This window comes from Ixodes scapularis, unplaced genomic scaffold (assembly GCF_016920785.2).
Source record: "Ixodes scapularis isolate PalLabHiFi unplaced genomic scaffold, ASM1692078v2 PGA_scaffold2__306_contigs__length_199485367, whole genome shotgun sequence".
Taxonomy (NCBI): Eukaryota; Metazoa; Arthropoda; class Arachnida; order Ixodida; family Ixodidae; genus Ixodes; species Ixodes scapularis.
The window spans coordinates 120,075,821-120,101,494 of NW_024609857.1; the positions used below are offsets into that span (position 1 = coordinate 120,075,821).

General features: G+C 49.1%; 1 pseudogene; it reads right to left on the reverse strand.

Moving 5' to 3' along the window:
- Positions 1-534: 534 nt before the first annotated feature.
- On the reverse strand, positions 535-21,194 carry LOC120844077 (annotated as a pseudogene).
- Positions 21,195-25,674: the final 4,480 nt, after the last annotated feature.

Genomic DNA, 25,674 nt, shown 5'->3' on the forward strand with positions numbered 1-25,674 from the left:
GGGGGGGCAAGCCAGGTTTGCAGGGGTGACCGAAGCTGGGAGTCCAGTTTCTTGAGCAGCACCACACACAAGGGACCGAGGACTACACGGTGGAACAGGCGAGGCGGAAGGTACGTCCGCAGCACCAAGAGGCGCTGCTGCGGCTTAAGAGGTGCACGCCTCACTCGCTTAAGGGGGCCAGCCAGCCCCGGTTGAAAATTCCCATTGGATTCCAATTAGAATTTCCAATTGGTACCAGTTAGGTTTTCGGACAACCAATTGGTTACTGCAATATGGGAACCAATGGGATCCAATCGGAACCATTTGGAACCCATTAAGTTTCAAATTGAAAATTTTTTTGTTCCAATTGGTGAACTCATTGGCCAGTGTGCTTCCAACTGGAACCCACTAAAACCACTTGATTCCAATTAAAACCAGTTAGAATTCCAATTGAATCTAATGATAATTTTTAGCTGGGGCTCCACCTCCTCACCCCCGGACACTGTCCCGTCCGGTCTAAAGGACGCACGGAGATACCGCCAAACAGGGGTGACGTCACTGACCGGTAGCGGCTAAACCGTTGATGTAGAACCGAGAAGTTGTGACGATCTTGCACTTCTCCCTTCCCGATGGCTGCAGGGAGAGCGTAAAGCTGTTCCCTGTGTTCATGGTAAGGCCCCTGGGAGTCCGGAAGGCAGCCAGGTCGTTGATGCGCTGCTGTAGTCTTTGTGGTGTAGAGGCGCACACCACGAAATCGTCGGCGAATGCCATCGCTTCCAGCGATAGTTCACCGCTCCTGAAGGCGACATTTGGGTCCAGGCTGCCCAGGTACTCGTCAACAACCAGGTTCAAGAGCACGGGCAGGGTCACCCTGCCGAACTCCCGTCGTCGGCTGCACCACGAGCTCCTCTCCCTTGTACTGTAACGTGGTGTACGACGTGACATACAGCTCACGGATGTACGCCAGGAAGGACTCGTCGAATCCAGCTCGCAGTGCGCCTCGCAGGATGGACTCCATCGTCACCCGATCAAAGGCCTTGGCGAGGTCCGCGCTGGCTAGATGTAGAGGGCGCAGCTTACGGCGGGCCTCCTCCAGTGCGGTGGAGAGCAGCAGGATGTTCTCTGCACATCCATCCATTGGCTGGAAGGCACACTGTCGGAAGTCCAGCGCTGCGGCGGCCATGACCCGCTTCGCCAAGACCTTCTGGAAGAGCCTTTGGATGACAGGAAACACGCTGATAAGACGGAAATCCGACGGTAAGCTCGCAGGGTTCTTTTTAGGGATGAACGACGTGCGTGCCGCACGCTAAGCCGTAGGTAGACGGCGCAGCAGGAGCATAAGGTTAATTAGCACCCACAGGAGGAGCAGCGGCACAGAGCGAAGTAGGCGTGCCGTGAACCCGTCTGGCCCCGCCGCTGAGTTCTTAGGCGGCAAAGCTCTCTTGATGTCCTTGGCCGTCGCTGGCTGGAAGACGTCAATCCTCCGAGCGGGGACGGCCACTGGGTCCGTAGGCTGGGTGGGAGGAGCCCCAGTCAGGGACGTCCTCCACTCGAGCAATAGGCTCCGGCTGTCCGTGGTGGCCGACGTGCACGGATCGTCCAAGATGGCCCGAGCGCAGTCTGCCTTCCTCTTCGCGAACCGCTCCTGCGTTGCTGCGTACTCTTTCTTCCTTTTCCGACGACTCGCATGTGCAGGGTGTCGGGGCGGCTCCGTTGTCCCCGTCGTGGATGAGGAGGGACCACGAACACGTCCAGTAGATAGTCGTCCAGGTGCCTGAACATATCGATGCCAAGCAGTGCCCGTTGAGCCAGGTCCCACAGACGTGAACCCTGGAAGGCTCGAAGGGGTACCTGGGACAGCAACTTCCGCAGCTCCTCCCGTATCGCCTCCGACGACGACTCCCCAGGAGCCTCCCTCGCCGGCAGGACATCCTCCCGCACAGGCTGGGTAGGAGGGGACTCCCTATGAGAGCAGGATCGCTGGGGCTGCTGCACCACATGAGCCACAGCACCACCAGGTGTCATCACATCTTCCAGGTCATCCCCCTGACCGGCGATGGACTTGGCAGCCAAGACTCTCCAGGTGATGAGGATGTGTGGGATTCCGGTGACTCCGGTAGCGACGACCGACGATTGCGCCGACAGGCACGAAGTTGACGCTTTGGACGGGCCACCTGCGCCTCGAAATCCGGCTCCTTCGGAGTCCCCGGCGATGGTTGCAGAGCCCGATGACGTGCGCGCACGGGAACCGAGGGACTGGTAGTCATGGGCGCCCCTCCGTCACCCTCGTCACGTGTTGCAGCCTCTTCATTTGGATGGCGTAGGCGTGGCACACGCGAACACACACGACTAGTTGCTACACTAGAGCTCTCCAGGTTTGTAGCATCTTTTTCTGCGGCTGACCTTTGAACTAATTCTTTATAGGTCATGTCCTTGCGTTGGCTCTTAATCGTATCAAAGGAACGCGAGTCAAAGTGAGAGTGGAGAACCTGATTTATGTTTTTAGGAGAAGGGCCCAACTCAACCTCCTTCCTGGCTAACAGGTATTCCTCCTCTCTGTCCCACCTATCTTTGATCCTCTGACCGTCTATCCGTTCATTGTAAACATCTATGCCTAGTGTGCTGGGTTAAACCCCTAGCAGAAACGAAGGCCCTCGAACACTCTACACATGTGTGGAACTTTGGCGGGCCCATAATCCCTCCATCCTCCCCCTGCCCCGTGTCCCGCCTATCCCCTCGGAGACCACTGCCCCCCGAGGCACCCCATGACACCAAAACGAGAACAGCTCTCCAACCTCCAGAGATATTGTCACGGGTGGTGACCAAAATAAAGAGGAAATAAACAGGAAGAAATAAACGTTTAATGTGGCGAACTTGTGCCAAAAATAAAAGAGTACAAAGATAATAACAGAACGTCGCGGGCGTCGAAGTCGCCGTAGTTGCACAGTCGAACGCTGGGGCGAAAAACTGACTCCGCTCGCCTTGCGGAATCCCTTATGTAGCCTCGTGGGTTTCTGGATCGTTCGGCGCGTAGAGCATTCTGACCTCGAACAGGCCCTCCAACATGGTTCTCGAATTTACCAGAACATTACTTTACAATGCACCTCCGCGGCCAGGAATCGAACCCTGGCTTTCAGCGTGGAAAGCACGCGCGATAACCGTTAGACCACGAGCGCGCTGCCTTCTTGGTCAGCTGCGCTCGCGTCATTATCCCCCCTTTAAAAAAGCCCATCGTCCCGATGCAGCACAAAACGAAAACACAAAAACGAAAACACGAAAACAAGTCACGACATGCACCACCTCGGGTCGTGACTAGCGTCTTGCAGATGGGCGCGTTCCGTCGGGTGGAACTTCGTAGTTCAGATCGCCGAGGCGTCGGATGATTTTGTAGGGTCCGAAGTAGCGTTTGAGAAGCTTCTCGCTGAGACCACGGCGACGAATGAGGGTCCAGACCCAAACCCTGTCTCCGGGTTGGAAGTGGACGTCCCCACGACGAAGGTTGTAGCGGCCAGTGTCGACGCGTTGTTGGGCTTTAATCCGGAGTCTGGCGAGCTGACGGACTTCTTCTGCCCTTTGGGCAACCACCTGGGCGTCGTCGCTTACGTCGACAGCCGGTTCGTGGGGCAACATAGCGTCCAGCATTGTCGTTACCTTGCGCCCATGCACCAGTTGAAAGGGTGTCACTCCGGTGGTCTCTTGTACTGCCGTGTTGTAGGCAAATGTGAGGTACGGCAACACCTCGTCCCATGTCTGTGCTCCACGTCGACGTACATGGAGATCATGTCGGCGATGGTTTTGTTGAGTCTCTCCGTCATCCCGTTGGTCTGCGGGTGGTACGCCGTGGTGTGACGATGGCTGGTGTGGCTGAGACGAAGGACTTCTTGCGTCAGCTGGGCCATGAATGATGATCCACGGTCTGAGATCAGGACTTCGGGAGCGCCTGCCGGAGGACGATGGACTCAATGAAAAACTCGGCAACTTCCACAGCACTTCCGGAAGGAAGGGCTTTCGTTTCGGCGTACCTCGTGAGATTATCGGTTGCGACGATTATCCATCGGTTTCCTTGCGTCGACGGTGGGAAAGGTCCGAGTAAATCCATAGCGATTTGCTGGAATGGGGCAGATGGTGGCGCAATAGGCTGAAGAAGTCCTGCCGGTCTCGTCGATGGCTTCTTCCGTCGTTGACACTCGTGGCATGATCGGGTGTAGTGGTGTACTGTCTTCGCAAGCTTGGGCCAGTAGTACTTTTCGCGTATCCTTGCAAGATTCCTGCTGTAACCAAGGTGTCCCGCCGTCGGGTCATCGTGGCAGGCTTGAAAAATTTCTTCTCGAAGACTGGAAGGAATCACCAACAGCCACGCCGTGTTGTTGTTGCTGAAGTTCTCCTTGTACAGTACGCCTTATCGGATGGAGAAGGTTGGCAGTGATCGTACAAAACCGCGCGGAACGGCGCTTTCTTGTCCCTCTACGTGCTAGATGAGTGCTCGCAGCTCAGGGTCGTCTCGTTGGAGTGCTGCCATGTCGCTGGCATCCAAAGCGCAGAGGAAACACTCATCGTCGTCCTCTGTGGTGCAGGCAGGACCGGCCTCGACTGGGGCCCTTGACAGGCAGTCGGCGTCATTGTGCTTCCGGCCGGACTTGTAGACCACGGTCATGTCGAACTCCTGCAGTCGTAGGCTCCACCGAGCGAGGCGTCCGGAGAGGTCCTTCAGATTAGCCAGCCAGCAGAGCGAGTGGTGGTCTGTGACCACGCGAAAAGGACTTCCATACAAATATGGGCGAAACTTTGTTATTGCCCAGACGACAGCGAGGCACTCCTTTTCAGTCGTTAAATAGTTCCTCTCCGCGTTAGACAGCGTCCGACTTGCGTATGCGATAACTCGCTCTGCTCTGTCCTGCACTTGGACTAGTACCACACCCAGTCCGGTGTTATTGGCGTCGGTGTGGATCTCGGTTTCAGCAAACTGGTCGAAATGGCCAAGAATCGGGGGCGTCTGGAGTCTTCGTTTTAACTCGTCGAATGACCTCTGGTATTCTTCTGTCCACTCGAACTTTACGGCGTCCTTCGTGAGGTGTGTCAGCGGTGCGGATAGCTTGGCGAAGTCTCGAACAAAGCGCCTGTAGTAGGCACAGAGTCCGAGAAATCTTCTCACGGCCTTCTTGTCAGACGGCGGCGTAAATGCAGCTACGGCGCGGGTCTTCTCGGGGTCAGGTAAAACACCCTTGTTGTTCACGACGTGGCCAAGGAACTTTAGTTCCCCATAGGCGAACCGACACTTTGTTGGCTTGAGTGACAGGCCGGCGGTTTTGATGGCTTGAAGCACGGCTCGAAGTCTTCTGAGGTGTTCGTCGAAATCTTGTGAGAATACCACGACATCGTCCAGGTAGACGAGGCAACTCTGCCATTTTAGACCTGCCAGCACGGTGTCCATGACGCGCTGGAAGGTGGCTGGCGCTGTACAAAGTCCGAACGGCATCACTTTGAATTCGTGCAGTCCGTCAGGAGTGACGAAGGCAGTTTTTTCCCGGTCACGTTCGTCGACTTCAATCTGCCAGTAACCTCTCTTCAGGTCCATCGCCAAAAATATCAGGAGTGGCGCAGTCGGTCTAACGTATCGTCGATGCGGGGGAGCGGATAGACGTCCTTCTTCGTCACAGCGTTCAGTCGACGATAGTCCACGCAGAATCGCAGGGTTCCGTCCTTCTTCTTTACAAGCACGACTGGGGACGCCCATGGACTTCTTGAGGGTTGGATGATGTCGTCGTCGAGCATCTCCTGAACTTGATCTTGAATCACTTTCCTTTCCAGTAGTAGTAAAAGTGCACCAGCTTACACAGCTTTCACTGAAAGCCCAGGAGGGCGGAGCCAAACCCGATCCGACCAATCACATAGCAGCAGGGCGGGGCCAAACCGAATCCGTCCAGTCACAGAGCAGTAGGGCGGGGCCCCTTCCCCCTCTCCCGTCCGAGTGACCAATGACAGGTCGTGGGCATAGATGGCCCCGCCCACAGGGCAATAGCCAGTGACCAATGGGAGCTCATCGAGGTCCCGCCCTCGAGTCACGTACGTGGTATAGGTGTGAGGTCACGTAGCCAATGTTAACACATGCTTAACAAGGTGTTAACAGCCGATGTTATTAGTCACGTACGCGGCGCGTGTCAGAAGCGCGGGAAAGACGTACAGAGATGTCGTCACCACCGCTCTCATGACAACCACGTGATTTTCCCCAGGTTCGAGTTGCGTCCGACAGAGGGCGCTCACGTGATGTCACACAGGGTTCGAGTTGCGTCCGAAAGAGGGCGCTCACGTAATGTCATACAGGGTTCGAGTTGCGTCCGACAGAGGGCGCTCACGTGATGTCACAAGGACTCTCTTACAGACGTCACTTCGTAGACGAGGACGAAGAGGAAGGGGGATACAGATGGAGCAGCTGGTTTTTCTGTACTGTCTAACATAGGCGTTCGTATTAAAAACACAATTGGTGCAGTCGACAGGACTCTAGGACTCCTCCTAGAGTTGGAACTTTCCCTGGAATCTGCTCTTGCCATCGCCTCTCAAGTTCAGCAAGCGATGAAGGAGGCCAAGCTCTTGACGGAAGAGGGATCCAGTTCACAAGTGGCAAAAATAAAAGCCAAGAATTCGAGGGCAAGTCCCAGCAAGTCGTCCGGCACTTGTTACAGAAGTGGGTCAACACACCACATGGCGGACCAACCTAAGTGCTTGGCAAAGAATGAAGCTTGCAGAGAATGCAACAAGAAGGGACACTTCGCCTCCGTTTGCAAGCAGGGAGTTTCACAAGCAAAATCCCATGTACGAAGAGTGGAACAAGCGCACGACCAAGTCCAGGTGCTAACTACCAGCTTTACCAAACAATCGGTTACGTGCGAGATACATCTGGCACATGTTCCCACCAAACGTTTAGTCGACACGAGTTCATCCGTTTCAATCCTGCCAAAAGACGTCTACCGAAGACACTTCCCCTCTTACAAGTTGGTATGTTCGAGTACAACACTTCTGGACTACTCCGGAAAAGACATTCCCGTTCTGGGGAAATTCGACGCACCGGTGCAGTTCGCTCAAAGACGCGGCACCTGCACATTTCACGTCGTACGAACAGGCGCGGCTGTCATGGGCCTAAACGCCTTACGTGCATTGGACATCCAACTAAACTTTGCTCCTTCCACCGGGGGACAGGTGGCAACGGTCTCCGCAAGGAACCTTCCAGAGATCGCACAAGACTTCCCCCATCTTTTCTCCGAGGGATTAGGTCACGCGAAAGGATTTGTACATAAGGTAAAGACAAAAGACTCCGTCGCTCCTTTCCAGCAAAAGCTACCAATACTACCCTTCGCAGTGCGCGAGAAGGTTTCTGAGGAACTGGCGAAGCTGGAACACTCCGGGGTTATCGAGCGCATCGATGCTTTGGAGTGGGTGTCTCCCATCGTAGTGGCCCGCAAGAAGAATGGGGAGATCCGGCTCGGTGTAGGCCTACGCAAGCCGAACACTGCAAGAGTTTTGGATTCCCACCCTCTACCGTGCCCCGACAAACTTTTTCATCAGCTTTCCGGTGCCCGCGTCTTCAGCAAGCTAGACCTCTCATCGGCATATCACCAGTTGGACCTGGCAGAGGAAAGCAGAGACCTAACGGCATTTGTGACGCATGAATGTCTCTTCAGGTTCACCACAGTATGTTTCGGGCTGGCATCCGCCGCCCCTGCCTTTCAAAAATTGACGGACTACATACTCTGAGGTACTTCAGGTACCATCGTCTACCTGGATGATGTACTTATTTTCGGGCGCACAAGAGAAGAGCATGATGCCCGCCTGAGGCAAGTTCTTTCATGCCTTCAAGATGCAGGCTTGAAACTAGACCAGCACAAATGTTTTTTTTTTTTTTGCAGTCCGGCAGCTTCAATTCCTAGGACACGAGCTGACACCGCAGGGAATCAAGCAATGCAAAGATAATATTGAGGCTATCATGCAGGCTTCACCCCCCACAAACATAACATCACTACGATCATTACTCGGCCTGCTCACATATTACCTCGAGTTTGTACCAAACTTCGCGACCATCGTGGAGCCTCTGCACGTGCTCCTGCGGAAGGATGTTCCCTTTTAATGGAAAAAGGCACAAAAAGAGGCATTCACTGCTGTGAAGGATCTGATACGAAACAGCAATCCACTGACTTTTTGACGTGGTGCTGCCCACCGTCGTCACAACGGATGCATCTAATTACGGATTAAGCGCGGTCCTGCAGCAAGTACATCCAGAAGGAATTCTAACGGTGTCAGTCGCATTGTGAAAACTTTCAAGCGCCGAACGCAACTACTCTGCAGGGGAGAAAGAGGCATTGGCGTGCCTTTGGGCCTGCGAGAAATGGAGCGTTTTTCTCTTCGGGCGCCATTTCACGCTCAAGACAGATCATCAGGCTCTCGTTACTTTGCTTTCTACACGAGGATGCGGTCGACAACCAATGAGGATAACCAGGTGGGCTATAAGACTCCTCAGGTACGACTACGAGGTACATTACCAGAAAGGAAACAAGAGTGTCGTAGCAGACGCACTGTCACGCCTGCCTACTCCGAATCCTTCGAATTGCAGCGAGTTTAGTGACGAGGAAGAATTCACTTGCCTGGTACGCAATCTATGCACAATCAACCAAGAAGAAATCAAGAAAGAAACCAGGCAAGACCCTAATTTGCCTCGAGTAATCCAGTGTATCTGCATCGGATGGGGTCACGAGGAACAACGTGATAAATTACTATCTGCATACTACAAGTTGCGAGAAGAGCTTTCCTCCGTGGATGACTTACTACTACGTGGTGAAGTGTTGGTCCCACCTATTTCGCTACGGCATCGACTCATTGATCTAGCTCATGAGTCACACCCTGGAATTGTGCGGACGAAGCAGCGTCTACTCCAGCGCTTCTGTTGGCCCAGAGGGGACATCGAGGCCGGCACCTACATTAGAGACTGCAAAACCTGTCAGACGAACGACAAGACAGCTGTAACGGCAGCGGCACCCCTACAACCAGTTCCATTCCAATCGGGTGCATGGAAACAACTAGGAATAGACATTGTCGGACCTTTTTACAAACTTCCATTGCAATTCAGATTTGCAGTCGCCCTAGTCGACTACTTCAGTAAGTGGCCAGAGGTAGCTCTTTGTAACCAAGTTACGGCTGAAGCTGTATGTGAATTACTCATTAGAATCTTCAGCCGGGAACGGTATCCGAAGGTGATTGTTTCTGATCATGGCCCATAGTTTGAATCCCGCATATTCCAGGAGTTCCTGAAGTCCATAGGGATGTACCACCATCGGTCTGTGACATACCATCCGCAAGCCAATGGTCGGGTTGAGCGCTTCAATCGAGTGCTTAAGCAGTACGTCCAAACTATCCTGCAGGAACAAACCAACGTTCGTACAGGCCTTGAAAAGTTTCTGGGTGTCTACCGAAGCACACCACATGCAGCGACGAAGCTCTGCCCCGCTGAGCTCATTCACGGAAGTAAAATGCGTACCTGTATGGACATCGTGGGCTTCCCAAGTTTTGACAAGCCCGTTCACATCGAGATGCAGCAACTCCGCCAACGCATTGCTGATTACCAAAAGCACAGCAAGCAATACACAGATGATAGGCGAAGAGCCAAACCATTTACAGCGGGTGTAGGAGATTATGTCTGAGATTATGACCGAAGGGAACACCATCATTTGACCCCTCTGAAAGAATTCATGAAGTGGAGGGGCCAAGCACCTTCGTCACGTCAGGAGGAGGATGCTGGAATTCATTGAGGTTGTCTCGAGCACGCCTTCCAGCAAGACACGAAGCACAGGTGGAGTACACAAACCCAGGAGCTGGAGCAGATGCACAGCCGCCGCTTCCAGCTCCGTGAAAATACTCAAGGAATAAGAAACGTCCAGACAGGTTCTTCCCCTGTTGAACTCTGCTTCGAAAGGGAATTGTGTTGTGTGCACAAGCTGATCCTGGCTGCTGGTAAACGAGGACGAAGAGGAAGGGGGATACGAATGGAGCACGAGATGGAGCAGCTGGTTTTTCCGTACTGTCCGACATAGGCGTTTGTATTAAAAACACAACACTCTCTCCTGCCCCAACACCCTAACGTGCTGCCCCACTTTACATTTCTGCATTTAGTAATGCTGAACCATCTTTTCAGTTGCATATAGAAGTATATGCTGAAACTTTTTTCTGAACCAGAGGTTCAAAGATCAAACCCGGGTTTCAAAACATTTGGGAATTTTCCGAACATTTTGAACTTCTTATGTTGAGAAATTTTATACTTTTCGAACTGTAACAATTTCCGGACTTTCAAACCTGATCAGCTCTAAAATTTGAACCATTGAAGATTCTTAGAATATATGTCTAATTTCTCTGAATTATGCCTCAATCATACCCACTCTACCTGTTCTGAACGAATATTAACTGTTGCACATTATGAATTTCCGCATTCATACTGTGCATATTCGTCCAGAATCAAACCAATCAAGTAGTCTCAGTATAATCGCTGTCACTAAGACTTCCAAGCTGCAATCCAAACGCCATGTCACAAAGCCAGTGATTTAATGGTGGCAGTGGTACTAATGACTCCGTAGCGGACAAGCCAACTGGGTGCAGGGGAGAAAGAAGAGGTGGCACGTGGGCAAGAAGGCTCGAAAGGAACACAGACGGGACAGCTCTGCAATGTATACTGATGTAAATATTTGCATCAGTATATATCCCAGCCTCTATGAAAGCGTGAGGAAAGGACGAGATTTCCACCATTTTACCCCCATCACGCCTTGCGGCTTATGCTTCAAAGTGTAGATAAGTGGGTAGCACAAATGCTCAGAAAGAGTGGCAATGTCATGTTCTTTATATTCTTCATTATAGTGGAGACAAGAGCTTCTGGAAAAGTATTTGCGACTCTGTGTAGGTGTCAATCAGGCAAAGGCAAACGCTGCCCTGTACCGCAGAGACACGAGGAATGGTTACACCACTTTTCTTTGCAAATAACAATTTGGCAGGCTTGACTAGTCCAGAGATATCTGCAAACGAGTGGTCAGCGCTACAGCGATAGTAGATAGTGCTGGCAAAAAAGGGCTGTCATTTGTGTCCCTCGAATTAGGAGGGTCAGCAACAGGTTTATAATAATAATCATCTTTATTTTGGGTGCCATCAGTTTTTATCTTGGATGCCCCGTGGTGCACCAAAACAAACAATAAAACCAGCAAACAAAAAAAATCCTAAACACACTTAAAGTTAGCAAACAAGTAAATGTAAGATTATCCAAATGGCGATGGTACACCGCAACAGATGCAGATATATAAAGGTGAGGTGGAGCGATGGCATCATATGACTGAATCCGAGAGACGTGAGGTATTGCACAGTGAGCACACATAAAAACATACGAAATGTCTGGTTACACATGAAGGAACATGAAACAGTTCAGCTCTAGTTTGCCTGTAGTTGTTTACAAAAGCATCGGTGGATATCTTCACAGACTCATACTTTAAATAGGGTGGACATGCCTGCAAGAAGCAGTAACATCATTGCACATCACATAGGCTGTAACTATTTGCTATTACCCATGTGCAATAGGTGTTTGTTGCCTGTAGTAATTACTCTACATGTGATGTGCAGGAATTTGTGGCTCCCGTGTCGACCAAGGCGATGAATTTGTGAGCCAAATAATAATGTCTGTTATTGTCAATCCAATAAAAGGAATTTCCCTGCATCTTGTGGAAGTGCTACATGGGCTCCGGATCACTTGTTTCCTGCAGTATGGCACCCAGGCCCAATCCCATGCCATTCAAGAAAGAAAATCGAGACGGCACATGCAGTTGCCTGGTAGAAAAGCAGCTTTTCTACCAGGCAACTGGAACCCAGTTGTCTGGTAGCTGTGATTCTTGGCCGAACAATGCAAACAAAGAAATTGTTAGCTATCTGGGCCAGCAGCCTCTGAAAAGCATTCATTTAAGGATTAGCGTGAAAATAAGAATAAAGTGTTGGTTTCAAACTTTTGGACACAAAAGGAATAGAATACTAACTCCGGACAAGTAATAACTTCAGCCAGCAACAAAATTCATTACTGACATTGCTGGTTGAAGGAAGCAGTCCACTGTAGTTTCTTTCCATTCTTTGTGATGGAAAGTTTTTGTATAATCTACTGATATGGCCATACACCCTTCGACAGTAAAGCAAATTTTTTTGAAAATGCTGTAAACAAATGCCTCCACAGCGCACTTCCAGCTTGTCGGAGTAATGAACCACGTCTCTCCAAACTGTGGTGTTTTCAATACAATGCTAGTATCAAGCTTAATACTTTACGACAATGCTCTCGTGTTAAGCTTTTCCTTGTTGCACCAGTACACGCGGAGAAGCGCTCGTGCTCTCGCTGTAAGTTTTCCCATATCGCACCGGTGCATGTGAAAAGCACAAGCTCTTTTTTGGTAACCTTCTCCACGCTGCGCCGGTGCATGCATAGAAATGCCAGTGCTCTCGCAGTTAGCTTTCTTACGTTGCATTGGTGCACGCAGAGAAGAACCGGGCATTATTTGTGGAGTGATCAGAAAGGAAAAAAGGGGCCCATGTGCGCAAGCTATTGTTGGGGCAGGATTGATATCCAATGCAGTGTGTTGATGTAACTACTAAGGTATAAGACAAATTGACACCCCACCAAATGTAAGTAAACGACATCAAAATCGATTTGTAATGCAGAACAGTTTATTCACATTATAACACAAAATTCCGATTTCCCCGTACCACTTCAGACTCGGAAGGAATCATCGGACTGTGCAGCGCCTAATTGTTGGTTTCTTCAGAGCCAATTTACACAAGTAGCAACTTGATCAGTTTTCAAGGGGCCTTGTTTTTGGAGCCTTCTTGTTACCAGATGTGAGGCCCACGAACTTTTTGCTATAATTTCCCCAGCCTCTTAGAAAGACTATGTGGTCAGATTAACAAAACTTTGCTGGAAAAGTCGGAGAATTCTGAAGAGGCAACTTGGCAGACACCCCGAGATAATGCAGCACCATAATCTGTTCGGCACAGAAAATATGTTGCTATAATGGTCTGGATCAAGAATGTCACAATTGGGAACCAAATGAGCACTCTTCTTTTATTTCACCATAATGGATGCTGAATCTATCGGCAAAAATGACGGTTAACAATATGCAAACAAAATGAAGAAATTGCCCACAGGCAAACACTGTAGCGAAAATCATAGTCATTATTGTAAGCTTAAAAGGCAATCACCTGCTCGAGACTTCAAGCCCGACAAAATCATAAGCCTCTGTGTAGGCCTGGTTTTGCTGCTTCAAACAACACTCTTCAATAAGTTCATCCTAACACGAAAAAGCCTGTTGGTCCGCGGGCGCGAATGCCTATCCTGTGTTAGGAAGTTGCTTACACAACTTCAGTGGCACAACATAGCCCAAGCTTTTGTTGCACTATTAAACCCCAATTATCATTACACACAACTTCCTAGCACAGAACATTTCTCTATCCGCTACCCGAGAACGCGCTCTCTACCGGTCAGGCTCCGCCGAGAGACCTAAATTTAATTTAAAAAAAAAGAAAGATTAAAAGCATCATACATCAACAGTGAAGGTTAAAACTTTTAAAGCAAAGGGTCACATCATGTCCAAATAATTGAGAAGCTGTAATGCTACTAATTAAAAATTAATTGACAAATTTTAGCTAATTAGCCAACTGATTGGGATTATATTTCACCATCCAATTTCTGCCAAGCTCAATAAATGAATGAATTAACACAGTATCAGTACAAAAATACTCCAAAAGCCGGGAGACGTCATAATTAAAATAAGTACACCGACTTGACATAACAGAAAAAACAACTTCATTAGACGTTTCGCCTCCCATGCGGGAGGCATCATCAGTAGTTACACAGCAAATGCAGGGTTCAACCTAAACACAACGCTATTTATCACGAATGTCCGTGTAAGCTTCGTGGAGAGGGCCGCGGTTTTTGTTGCACACGGATGTGTCCCTGCGAAGAAACCACGATTCTAGAAGCTTTCGGGGCCCCCATCTGTCCTCTCTCGCCAAGGTCGTCGCGGCCGGAAAGTCGAAAGAATGCCCCATTGTCCACGCATGGTCCACCAGTTCAGTCTTCAGTCGCGTCGCGTGGGATGCGTACGTGACGTCACGCTTGTGTTCTTTGAGTCTGGTATCTCTCCTCCGTCCGGTTTCACCAATGTAGGACGCTGGGCAGTCACTGCAGGGGATCTTGTAGATAACGCCTCTTTGGACGTTCGCCGGGGTTGGGTCCTTTGGTTTGGAAACGGAATTTCCAATAGTTCTGTATGGCTTGAAAACAGTTCGGATGCCAAGGGGCCTCAAAGCGCGACTAAGAGGTTCGGAGACTCCTTTGACATAGGGGATGCACACTACATTCTTATCTCTTTCCTTCTCGCACGGTTCCACATTTTGTTTCATTTTGTTTTTGACCTCGTCAACAAAACGCCTCGGGTAGTGACGTTTCACCAAAGCTTCCTGTAAATGAGTCATCTCATTTGCGCCATGGAGCTCATTAGATGACACGGTATTTGATCTCTGTACAAACGATCGCACTACTGATTTCTTGTGTTGCACTGGGTGATGGGACAAAAAATCCAAAAAATTATCTGTTTCACATGGTTTGCGGTACACCCCCGTTTCAATCCTGTGGTTCGGCTCGCCTGTCCTTATTACAGATACATCTAGGAAGGGCAATTTGCCCTGCTGTTCTACCTCGCAAGAAAACTGTATCGCGGGGTGAACACTGTTTAGCTCCCGGTGGAAATCATTAGCATGACTTTTGTCTAAAATGACGAAAGTGTCACCCACATATCGGCGGTAAAATTTGACCGGGAACAGAACTTTTTTCAGCACTTTCTCCTCAATATGCTCCATAACGAGATTGGCAACACTGACGGATACCGGGCTCCCCATCGAGCACCCGTTCACCTGATGGTACGTCTCCCCACGGAAGGCGAAAAAACATTGGTTTAAGCAAAAACGCAAAAGTAAAATTATATCATCAACGTGAAGTGACGTGCGTGCTTTTAGGCTTTGATCATCAAGTAGACGCTCGCGTGCGACATCAATGGCAACATCGTTAGGAACATTAGTGAAAAGGGAAACTACATCAAAAGAAAACATGCCTTCATTCGGAAGGAGGGTCTGGGCGCGGACTAACTGAACGAATTCTTGGGAATTCTGCACACAAAGACCATTTTTCCCTGTCACCGGCGCCAGTAGCTCTACCAAATATTTTGACAGGTCGTACGTGGGGCTACCGATAAAGGATACAATCGGGCGGAGAGGACATTCTGGTTTGTGCACTTTAGGTAGGCCGTACATTTTAGGTGTGCATCCGTCGGAGGAAAAAAGGCGGCGGTACAGAGAATCATTTATCCTACCCTTCTTTCGAAGTTCCCGGAGATGATCAACTAACGAACGTTCGGTTTTCCCAGTTGGGTCGCGAGCTAGTTTGACAAAGTGTGCGGGATTACTGAGAACGTTATACATTTTCTGGTCGTAGTCGGTCTTGTCGAGAATCACCGTTCCCCCACCCTTATCAGCACGTACAATGACGATCGACTCATCAGCTCTCAACTCCTGCAACGCCTTGCGTTCATGCTGGTCCAGGTTTGACTGCGGCGGCTTGGCATTGTTCAAAATGGACAACACTCGACTTCGGGCAAGGTTGACGCCAGTCTCGCTAGATATGTGGCGGAGTTTCTCCTCGATTTCGACAATGAAGTCACGCTTGGGGACGTATCGAGGTGCCATTGCGAAGTTGAGACCTTTTTAAAGAAGACTCACGTGGTGGTCCGTCAATTCCTTGGAAGAGTAGTTGAACACAGTCCTTTTCTCGTTCTGGGAAGTTGGTTCTGGGGACCAGCATGAACGCAAGGCGTTGCAGGAGTTGAGAGCTGATGAGTCGATCGTCATTGTACGTGCTGATAAGGGTGGGGGAACGGTGATTCTCGACAAGACCGACTACGACCAGAAAATGTATAACGTTCTCAGTAATCCCGCACACTTTGTCAAACTAGCTCGCGACCCAACTGGGAAAACCGAACGTTCGTTAGTTGATCATCTCCGGGAACTTCGAAAGAAGGGTAGGATAAATGATTCTCTGTACCGCCGCCTTTTTTCCTCCGACGGATGCACACCTAAAATGTACGGCCTACCTAAAGTGCACAAACCAGAATGTCCTCTCCGCCCGATTGTATCCTTTATCGGTAGCCCCACGTACGACCTGTCAAAATATTTGGTAGAGCTACTGGCGCCGGTGACAGGGAAAAATGGTCTTTGTGTGCAGAATTCCCAAGAATTCGTTCAGTTAGTCCGCGCCCAGACCCTCCTTCCGAATGAAGGCATGTTTTCTTTTGATGTAGTTTCCCTTTTCACTAATGTTCCTAACGATGTTGCCATTGATGTCGCACGCGAGCGTCTACTTGATGATCAAAGCCTAAAAGCACGCACGTCACTTCACGTTGATGATATAATTTTACTTTTGCGTTTTTGCTTAAACCAATGTTTTTTCGCCTTCCGTGGGGAGACGTACCATCAGGTGAACGGGTGCCCGATGGGGAGCCCGGTATCCGTCAGTGTTGCCAATCTCGTTATGGAGCATATTGAGGAGAAAGTGCTGAAAAAAGTTCTGTTCCCGGTCAAATTTTACCGCCGATATGTGGATGACACTTTCGTCATTTTAGACAAAAGTCATGCTAATGATTTCCACCGGGAGCTAAACAGTGTTCACCCCGCGATACAGTTTTCTTGCGAGGCAGAACAGCAGGGCAAATTGCCCTTCCTAGATGTATCTGTAATAAGGACAGGCGAGCCGAACCACAGGATTGAAACGGGGGTGTACCGCAAACCATGTGGAACAGATAATTTTTTGGATTTTTTGTCCCATCACCCAGTGCAACACAAGAAATCAGTAGTGCGATCGTTTGTACAGAGATCAAATACCGTGTCATCTAATGAGCTCCATGGCGCAAATGAGATGACTCATTTACAGGAAGCTTTGGTGAAACGTCACTACCCGAGGCGTTTTGTTGACGAGGTCAAAAACAAAATGAAACAAAATGTGGAACCGTGCGAGAGGGAAAGAGATAAGAATGTAGTGTGCATCCCCTATGTCAAAGGAGTCTCCGAACCTCTTAGTCGCGCTTTGAGGCCCCTTGGCATCCGAACTGTTTTCAAGCCATACAGAACTATTGGAAATTCCGTTTCCAAACCAAAGGACCCAACCCCGGCGAACGTCCAAAGAGGCGTTATCTACAAGATCCCCTGCAGTGACTGCCCAGCGTCCTACATTGGTGAAACCGGACGGAGGAGAGATACCAGACTCAAAGAACACAAGCGTGACGTCACGTACGCATCCCACGCGACGCGACTGAAGACTGAACTGGTGGACCATGCGTGGACAATGGGGCATTCTTTCGACTTTCCGGCCGCGACGACCTTGGCGAGAGAGGACAGATGGGGGCCCCGAAAGCTTCTAGAATCGTGGTTTCTTCGCAGGGACACATCCGTGTGCAACAAAAACCGCGGCCCTCTCCACGAAGCTTACACGGACATTCGTGATAAATAGCGTTGTGTTTAGGTTGAACCCTGCATTTGCTGTGTAACTACTGATGATGCCTCCCGCATGGGAGGCGAAACGTCTAATGAAGTTGTTTTTTCTGTTATGTGAAGTCGGTGTACTTATTTTAATTACAGTATCAGTAGGAAGGTCATCTCAATTAAAAAAAAATTAAAACATGTTGCGGATAGCTAAGGAGCAGAAATTCCCAGACATGTGGAGCCAACATCACGAGGCCAAAAGCAATATGTGCCCTTCAGGGCACATATTGCTTTTAGAGAACTGAAGCTCAACCTCAATATGATCTAACAGTGCAGTCAAATTTTGATTTAAAAAATTCCTAGTAGGCACTACGGGGTCGAGAAACCGCACCCCGATACATAGCATCAAACTGAATCTGAAACGTTGTGCAAGAGTGCCGGTGAAGTCATTTGCATACCTGCGGCCCGGCACGTGGATTGGCATCATCGCAGCCGGCTCCGCTTGAGCGAGTGGAGCCAGCTGCGGTAGCTCCGACCCACGTTTCCGCGCCGTAACACAAAGATGATGTCACTGGCACTCTTGTCCGCCATTTCAGTTATAGGTTTAGTGTGATGCCATGTACCAGGGTGACACTTCTCGACCCCCGTAGCACCTACCACAGATTTTTCAATCAAAATTTGACTGCACTGCTAGACCATACATTTTAGTTCATTAGCTAACTAATTACCTAATTTCACCCTGTCCCTAGTGGACGTCATGACTATTAACACTGCCCCAAGGCTAAAATTACCCTATCACGTTCTCTCTCTCTGAAAATTTGGTGCAGCTAAAAGAAAAACACTGTACAAGGTTACTTGACAAAACAAGGTAGGCAATAGCAGGGATAAGCGCAAAGATAACACATAAAGCGGAAGGTTCTGGAAGAAACCGTTGTTAATTAAAATAACCTCAGCTTATTCGGCATTTTAGCTGCAATACAACTTCGGCTGCAAACAAATGTCATGCCATGGTTGGGTTTTTTTTCTAGACAGGCTTCGTGAAAGAGAGATTGGCATCCTTTGCATTGAATTACCCCAGGAGCATCAGCAAGCAGAGGCTGCCTGCACAAACAATGCACGGTGAAAACAGAATCTTTTGGTCTCACACGAGAAACAAGGGAAAGAGTTACAGGGAAGTCTTCCATCATCCCATTACGAATGCACTTTAGTAGATGGCCCCTCATTAATTACTGTCTAAAGTTTACAGTGGTAGGGTCTTTGCCAGATGCTATGCAGTACATGTTAGCAATAGCAAATAAGCCACAATCTACTGTGCAACCTTGGCCCTGTGCAGGTCTTACAAAAATAGTTATATTTGCAGATGGTAACTTAAGTATGCTGCACATCGTTTTACAGCATCAGGGGGAACAGTTTGATCAAGAGAATCATAAACAAAGACAGAATCAGGGGGTGCATCAATAGTTGTTACTGTGACCCAATGATCCGGGTTTGTTGTGTGTAAGATTTGAATGAATGGACCCTTTATCTGCTTGAATAGTAGTGCCTGGCTCAGCAAAGCGTCTTGGAAACCTTCCCGATGCGGAACTTTTTGACGTGTTAACTGCATTGCAATATTCATGACACTGTCTGGCAGCGAATGGTTGCATAATACATCGTCCAAGTGTTCATCTGTTAGTGAATAAGCGCTATAAAGAGGAATCAACTCTGCACGAATCATGCTAAGACAAAGTTTTTTGTTGCAGATTTCTGACAATTTACGCTTTTTTGTGACTTTTACAGTTCGCGGTCTCCCTCGTTTACTTTTAATTAAACTAATACGCAGCTCTTCGGAAGGTTTCCTGTCACTTGCTGTGTCTGTTGGCTGTTGATCAGGCACATCCTTGTGAGCTGCACGGGGTGCTACAGACTGTGACAAAAGCTGCACCTGGTTGCTAGAAAACGTTGTAAGATGGCTAAGGAATGTCTGAATATCTGTCAACTTTTCATTTAGCTCCCGTCCGCCACACGGGGCCAAGATGTTAGCTGTTGGTTTCACTATATCTGTTAAAAACTTGTAAGCATAATTATATCTGGCCTCAATGGTATCCAATTTTACAGGTGGGGGCTTCAGTATGGCTGATGTAACTGTGGTTTGGGTAGGCTGGCTTGTGCTAGGCTGACTTGGGCTAGGTGGGTTTGAGCTAAGGGGGGTCGGGCTATGAGGACTTGGGCTAGGCGGGTTTGAGCTAAGGGGAGTTGGGCTACGCGGGCTCGGGCTAGGTGGGTTTGAGCTAAGGGGAGTTGGGCTACGTGGGCTCGGGCTAGGTGGGTTTGAGCTAAGCGGAGTTGGGCTATGCAAGCTTAGTGGGCTCAAACCAGCTGTGCATGGACCAGGCATGCTTAGAGGGTCGGTAGCTTCAGATGCTAGGAAGTGGCTCCTACGCCATCGATGCAGAATAACAGAGTGGTCAAATAGTTCTAGATTTGCAAAAGACCGTGCTGTCAAAGTGTGGGCACATGGAATTCCATATTGGGAATAACAGAAGCATGTGCTTCTGTTATCTAGGCTTTTTGCTATCACATACTCTGTCCCTTCCAACTTAACAGTGTATGCGTCATTTTGAAAGCTAACAATGTGGCGAATACTCTTAAACTTCTCATATTCATGTAATACTATATTCCTAGCTACCAGAGTGCACGTTTGAGCTAATGTTAGCTGGAACATGTCAAAGCTACTTGTATTTAAATTGAGCTTAAGCTCTCTAAGTTTTGCAAACCTTAGTGATATAATATCATGGTCAATATACTCTAGCAAAGCAGTCATCGCAGCAGCCAGGTGCATTCCTGGACGCAGGAAGCTTTTTAGTTTTTGATTATGGCTCTCAATTCGGTTGTTGGTATTATTCCCCATTGTTAGCAAGTCTCGGCGGTACGCATGCGCCCACATTTCTTTGCAGGAATCCCAATTGTTCATGAAGTAGAGCAAAAAATCGTCAGGAGAGTGTTACCTCAACAGCGCAACTTTTTTGTCGTAAACAGACAGGCGATTGGCATAGACAACTTCTTTAATTAGGCGACGCAATAATTCCCTCTGATGAACTGGGTATTTCATAATCTGTAAGTGCAAGTAATGGAGAACGTGCCAAGTGCATAGGAGAATGGTGCTTTTTGGCAGAAGCTCTTTCAAAATCCTTATCTACCATAACAACTTTGCATGCTGAAAGTACAAAGGGATTGCAATCTATAAACTTCTGAAAAACAGAGCGAACAATTAGGGAGGTTTCCCTTTGCAAAAATGCATAGCAAATGCATCGACCCCTACCACGAGCGTCTTCACAAAGAATTGAATAGAGAATGTAACCTTCTACGTGAACCTTATATGTCCCATCGATGAACAGAATTTCGGGATACTTTTCCAAAGTTTCTCGCATAACGGACGTCTGGAACAACACAAATAACAGCTCATTGTTTTTATCTTTTTCATAATGTATAATCCAATTAGGGTTCTTGGAGGCAAGACTGTGCAATTGCTCTAACAACAGGGCCTAATGAGCCTCACTAGTTTTAACTGCAGTCACAGAATTCACACTACGGTTTTTGTAATTGTTAATGTCCTGTGTTGTTAGAGTCTTGCCAGTTTTTTTCATAGACATAATTTTTGAAATTCTTAGGTTTAATATTGCATTTTGCTACATCTGCAAATGTCTCCTTCTCAGATGTAGTCAGAAACCTGTTTTGGGGGTATGTGCTGCATAATTCCAGACTATGGTTATGCTCAACAACAAGTTTTGAGATTACATAGCACATATCTGGCTTTGTCTTCAAAACTAACAAGAGGCGTGCCTGGCAACCTGAAAAATAATAAGACTGTTGTGGGCGCTTTCCGCTGCCCATGGCTGATAGAGGGCGTCCATGGACACAGATGAATTCAACTGAGGAGTATTTAAATTCCTCACACTGAGCTAATGGACATGTTCTAGACCTCCATTTTGTAAACACATGCAACCCTTGTTTGCACCAATCCTCAAATGCAGCTAGAAAGGTAGAGTAGTTAGAAAACTTGGCCTGCGCAAAAATGACACCGCCACCTCCATACAAAGTACAGGATTTTGAAAGACTGGGGGCATTCTGCATGTTACTAACGGCAGATCCAGGGCTTTTCTCTGGAACCTCGGAAGGGTACTTGACTCCCTGGGCAACGCACTTATCATCTGCAGCAATGCCTTCGCCTACATGATGCCCTCCGACAGCTATCTCTAAGCTAGAGCCCTCCCCACAACCATCATGCTTGAGACATGCCATTTCTGAGAAAAACTCTGTCCCCGCGTCATGCCTTTTGCATGCAGTCACATAGTCAGCACCACCCCCATCATGACCACAGGGCATAAACCCACAGCCAGAAGTACCCCCTGTATCATGCAGCGCATGCTTGCCTTGTCCACCCTCCCCATCAAGCACAGAGCATGCAGCCCCACAGCCAGAAGTCTGCCCTGCGGCATGCAGCACATGCTTGCCTGCCCCACTCTCCCCATCAGGCCCACAGCATGCAACCCCACAGCCAGTAGTCTGCCCTGTGGCATGCAGCACATTCCTGCCTTCTCCACCCTCCCCATCAGGCCCACAGCATGCAACCCCACTGCCAGTAGTCTGCCCTGTGGCATGCAGCACATTCCTGCCTTCTCCACCCACCCCATCACACCCACAGCATGCTACCACACAGCCAGAAATCCGCCCTGTGGCATGCAACGCATGCCTTCCTTCTCCACCCTCCCCACCATGCCCACAGCCAGAAGTCCCCCCTGTAACATGCACTGCATGCTCGCCTTCCCCTGAGACCCTTGCATCATGCTCTATGCCCGCATTCACTAATCCCATGCTGAAGCCCTGCTCTCCGTCATGCACTGCAGACACATTCTTTGCATGCGTGAGTGCCCTTCGACTCCGCAACAGGGCCTTGGAAGGACGTTTCCCTCCAACGACCCTGCTCTCTGTCACACATGCTGGGCTGCACTCACCTAAGTCAGAGAAGGGATTGTCACAAACAGGCAAAGGAGAAAGGGTTGAGAGGCACCCTACTGCAAAGTCTTCTCCATCCCAAGTAATAGTGGGGGACGCAATAGTGGCAGCACGGTTTGGTACCTTGCACAGTCCCGGAGACTTTCGTCCCTTGCGCTTGGACTTCACCCTCTGCCAGCGCTCTCCGCCCACTATACTTTGAATAGGGTAGACTACCCTGGGTTCAGCTGCTGCCAAGGCAGCCTGCTCACCGGCCCCTACAAAAGCTGTGCTCCTCGAGGAAGCCCTGGGGCGCCCCTCTGCACTAACTTCTGTACTCATAGCAACATCGGTGACTCCACCTCGGTCCAGCTTCGTAGGCTTCTCAGAAGGTTGCTGTCCTTCCGGCCTCGGCTGAACCTTTCCCCAAACAGGTACGCATGTACTAGAGGGAGCACAAGTGGCCGTGGATGCACTCTCCCAGGTCTGCCATACCCGGCTGCCCTTGCTGCGGACTCGAACGCCACCAACCAGCCTGAATCCAGCACCACAGCTTCCCATCCTGGGCTCATCAGAGTGCTTGCCTCGTTTGTGCCTCCGTTCGGCATTTACACATGTGGCAACTGGTTGGCTTGTGTCCGATCCGAGTTCGGCTGCCATGCTGGCAGTTGGGACAGGAGGGCCTGCAGATTTTGACATCTCTGCTCAGGTGGCCCTCCGATCAGCAGCTGCCTCACAAGGCGCAAGGGTGGTCTCAAGGGAAAGAGCAGGAGAAGCAAGGAGGGGTTGCACAGGAGAGCCAAGCAGCGGAAAGTCGACCTCACATGCCATGGTTAGTGGCGGGCTCTTCACGGAAGGAGCAGCAGAAGCAACAGGAAGGGGTTGCACAGAAGCAAGAGGAGGAGGCTGCACAGAGCAAAGCGGTGGTGGCTCATCCTCGCATGCAGAAGGAGCAGCAGAAGAAAGAGGAGGCTGCACAGAGCAAAGCGAAGCCGCAGCAGAAGTGAGAGAAGGAAGCTCCACAGAGCAAAGCGGAGTTGGCTCATCGTCGCATGCCGAAGGAGCCGCAGGAGCTGCAGGAGAGCCAAGCGCTGGGAACTCGAGCTCACATGGCGCGGTCAATGGGGCACCCTCGATGGTCCAGCCGTCCCACGAGCGGGTCCCTGGCATTGCCTCCATGTGGTCCTGCTGCATCTTGGCCCTGGCCATCTTCTCCAGGATGCTCCGCACTTGCTGGCCCATGAACCCAGCGAGGACCTGCACACGGTACTTGACATTAGCACCAAAGCTGATTGTCAGCTGCAGTCACCTCACTTGTTCAAATTGTTAAAGATGTTGCCTTGAAGATTTCACAGAAAAGGTGCTGCGCCTTTAGCTTGATATACAAGGCACCTATGCCAAAACGTCTAACTGGGACCGGTTGGCATCTCGACTGGTTACAGTTGGGACTAACTGGTCCCAAGTGGGAATTGGCTGTTACCAATAGCAGTCCAACTGGGACTAGCTGAGGGGTCAACTGGCTTGACTATGCCTAGATGGCGAACGGGTAGGGGTAACTGGGACCAGTTAAGGAGTTAACTGGTTGGAGGGATTCCCAAGGGCGAGTTTCAATTGTTTTCCCATTCCCTGTTGGGGTTCACATGCTGTGTCGATTTCGACAAGATGGGGGTGTATTGATCTTTGCTAGTGAAGGAAAAAAAATTTAAATTTATAGATTTACAGAAAGAGATAAACCTTTAATTACTAGGTATACATTTATGTATTTAAAGAATATTTCAAATTTCAATGTACATATTCTTTTATTAATTGCGATATAGTTAGTGGCATAAAAAATGTTTACTTAAATCAACATTTATGTACACGTATAAAAATGTATTAAACATTGAAGCAAAGACCTACTCTTTTTTTTTAATCGCACCCAGCAGGTTGCAGTGACGCGCACGCAGATTAGTTTTACGCAATGTCGACAGATGGCACATGTGACGCAGTGAAAAATCACCAATCATGATTTTTAACGATGATGAAGTTAAGAGGCTGAAGGTAAAGAATGTTACAGTTGAGAGAGCTAGTAAATACAAGTATCTAGGAGTATGGATATGTGATGGTGCAGAATATCTCAGTGAGCATGAAAAGTATATAATAGGTAAGGGCAACAGAAATGCAGCTGTAATGAAAAATAGAGCACTTTGGAATTACAACAGGTATGAGGTGGTGAGAGAGATTTGGAACGGGGTCATGGTGCCTGGCTTGACTTTTGGAAACGCAGTGCTATGCATGAAATCCGAAGTGCATACAAGACTAGAAATAAAACCGTGCGGAGTAGTCAGGCTGGCTTTGGGGGCGCATCGCAAAACGCCAAACCCGGGAGTACAAGGAGACATGGGGTGGGCGTCATTTGAGAGCAGTGAAGCGCTGAGCAAGATAGAAATTGAGGATCGGTTGAGGCAAATGGATGGGGAGCAATGGGCACGAAAGGTTTTCAGCTATTTATACATGAGGAGTATAGACACAAAGTGGAGACAGCACACTAGAAAATTAAGAGAAAAGTTTTTAGGCTCTAGTGGAGATACGGAAGAGCAAGTCTCAGTTAAGAAGAAAGTTAAGGCCACAGAAAGAGATCGGTGACTAGAGAGAATGCAGACAAAGACGGCTCTGGAAAGCTATAGATTAAACAAAACAGTTATTGCCAAAGAAAGCATTTATGACAATTCTAGGGGAAGCTCATTGTTGTTTGAGGTAAGGGCGTTCTGCGAACCAGAACATACAGAGCGAAGTACCAGGAAATGGATACAGTGCCCACTGCTTGTGGAGAGGAGGACGAGACGGCTGAGCACTTGATACTCTGCTGTAAAGGGCTTCACCCTACGCCGACCGAAGACAACATAGATTTAATAAGTCATTGGGTTTGAGAAACAGCGAAGGAACAGTGGATTTCAAGACTGTAGAGATTACCAAGCAAAGATTAAGTGAATGGTGGCAGAAAGCGAGAGAAAACTAGGTATTTTCTTATTAACTGATGGCAGGGGTGTTTTATAGCCTCACTTTCTGTGCAGTGCGGAGTGAATATAGCTTTCAAATTTGAATATTCTAAGCTTAGATGGTAAAACAAAATGGCTAGGTGGCGTAAGCTACCGCCCG